Consider the following 2,905-nt stretch of genomic DNA (forward strand, 5'->3'; position numbering starts at 1 on the left):
AGGGAGTGGACAGGAAATAAAACCCAACGCGACGTTAAGCAGTGTACTACATCAGCTGCCAGAACACGCACGCAACTGGGGCTTCATCGTGCACCTCACAGGCCATGCAATCGCAGTACGAAAGCACAAGGATCGGTGGTACATTCACGACTCTCTGCAACCGAAACCTGTGGAACTCGGTGACGAAAACGCCACGTGGCCACGTGAAACCGGCGCAATATACACCCTAAACCTCCGGCACCACACAGAACCAACGGCAACCCACGTGGACCTGAGAGACATAACCCCCCCAGACACCTGGATGTGCACAGCTCACACCGAGAACACGGAGATCCAAACAACACCCAACGAGACCACGCGCACAACAACGAGGGCACCACAAGGCCAAAAGCGGCGGAAGATCAAACACCTGCGTGCAGTGCAACTAACCCACCAAACGACGAGAACACTAACTGAGCCACCAGGAACGTGGATACCACCGCAGCCGACTGCACACGACAATGACCACCGACCAGCATCCAATCTGATAGTCGCGCCTCTCCCACCCCCCTTAGAGGAAGACTCGCGTGAACGCCCCCACCAAAAACGACATACCGGGCACACTGGAATTACCCTCCCGCGGCCACGCGACACCACAACTGGTGCCCCGCGAAACACGGGAACCAGGATACGAGCCAAGCCGCCGCGTACCCTACCCACGGACGCGCAATGCAACAGACCCAAACCGCCGACGATCATGGACCACCTCCGGCGGTGGGCCAACAAACGCACCAACCCAGCCGGGGCTGACCACCCCGGGAAAACGATACACACAACAAGGGAAAATGAGAACACCAGTGAACTCAACGTCAAACGCCCAAGACTGTCGACCACTCCCGTAAACAACAACACATCTCCCCACCCGGAGAATGCAAATCCCTCAGAACACTGCAATAAAACGGACCCCCGGTACCTGCACATTGTCACTCACAACGTGCGAGGACTGGCGACGAACTTCCTCAGTACACTGTGCAATATGCAGACTTGGGCTGCTGATATCATTGTCCTGACGGAAACCAAAACCGGCAACCGCACCAGATGGATGAAGGACGCCGTACGCAAAGAACCGCAGGGATACAAGCTCTACTGCAGCTCGAAACCACGTAGCTCTGGCAAGGATCGCTACTCAGCAGGTGTAGCAATTGCCATTGGTGCTCGTTACACTCGTGCAGGACAAGTGACGCACATATCACCGCCGCCTCTGCTACAAGGGTACCTGTGCCACTGCAAGATCTCCACGTCAGCAAGTACCCCCTTACACGTGCTGGGAATCTACTGTCCGGAAAACACCCTAGTCCGAACCACCATATACGCGCACTGCCGGACAGTTCTAAGACAGGCCAAGAGTAACGGGGAACACGTAGCCCTGGCCGGAGACTTTAATGCCGTTCTGAACCCTGACGACCGCAGTACAGGCCTGCTCGACACAGCAGACCGACTACACCTCAAATTCATCACCGATAACACGCTCACACCGGTCCCTGAAAACTGCTCCCCCCGCCACCCGTCCTTCAAACAGTGGACCCAGAAATGCTGTACACACCAAAGCCGAATAGACGATATCCTGATGTGCCCCACCCCACACGCGAGTGTAAAAGCGGAGACACCCGCAAAAGGGAACACGCCACAAGCGTACTGCAACGTTTCTGTCGCCGGTGGAAACTTCGACCATAATCCCGTTCACGCCCGCCTGCCCGCCGACGCCATCCGCCTGTGGGACGCCAAGAAACCGGCAGCCCCAAACAACCCAGACGGAGACGGGGCCCGGACTAAATGGAAAAACGTGATACTGCCGGTTCCGAATTCCACTATCCGCGCAGCGCAATCGCAAGATGGATGCCTCGCTCACGTCGGACATCCTCAGCCTCCATGAATACCTCCGCCCCGCCGTCCAGGAGATTGAGGCTGGCCTCGCGAAACACATCGAGGACCCCACGGATATGACAGCCACCCGCTTGATGACACTACTTCGCGGCCACGACAGCATCACGGCGGTCAATGTGGAGATTGCGGCAGCAATGCTCCAAACAACCCTCGACAAGGGACTAGACATCCTACTAGACCTGTGCCCTCAGAAACCGCCATGTACGGGCAAAATACACACCAAACGAACAGTCAGCAGAGGACTAAAAAAGTTACACAGAGAACACACCCGGCTCAAGCATGACTATGAAATGGAACTACGGATGCAGGCCGCCCCCGGATGCCAACAGCCAGTTTGCGCGGACAGCTCAACAAGCCCTAACGGGCTGGCTTCGAATGGCAACCACGCACCTCCTGAAGGTGCCGGGGGCTTGCTGGAGCAACTACGGGACACGATTCGACGGGTCGGTAGCCAAATACGGCAGGCGCTAACAACAGAACGCCGGAAAAGCATAACCGCAGCGCGCCGCCGAACCCAGCATCTGATCGCCACACGCCCTCGACGGGCCCACCAAGGCATCTTCAGCAAGGATGAACTCGAACGCGGCCTACCCGCGGTGAAACACCCGGTCTCCGGTAAAATATGCACGGAACCCGAATCCATCCTTGAAGCAGTCCACCAATACTTCCAGACGCAGGCCGCCCCCATTGGCCCCCCGAAGACCGGACGGTACCGACCCGAGGAAACCCCTCGAGCGTACCCATTTCTGCAGAGTGCCGCCCCAGACACGTTCTCCCTTACCAGCCCGAAACAGGCCACGGACCACGTCCTGCTTAGCAGCGTCGCCGACCCTTTTAACTTTAACAAGTGTGTCCAACACCTGGCCCGCAATAAAACACCGGGGCCCGACGGGATACCTAACGAGCTATTGAGAGCATTGCCCACTGCCTTACAGTCCACCATCCACGACCTCCTGAAAGTCATGTGGGCCGGGGATCCTCA

Source organism: Volvox carteri, assembly GCF_000143455.1.
Source record: "Volvox carteri f. nagariensis unplaced genomic scaffold VOLCAscaffold_138, whole genome shotgun sequence".
In the NCBI taxonomy this organism is placed as follows: domain Eukaryota; kingdom Viridiplantae; phylum Chlorophyta; class Chlorophyceae; order Chlamydomonadales; family Volvocaceae; genus Volvox; species Volvox carteri.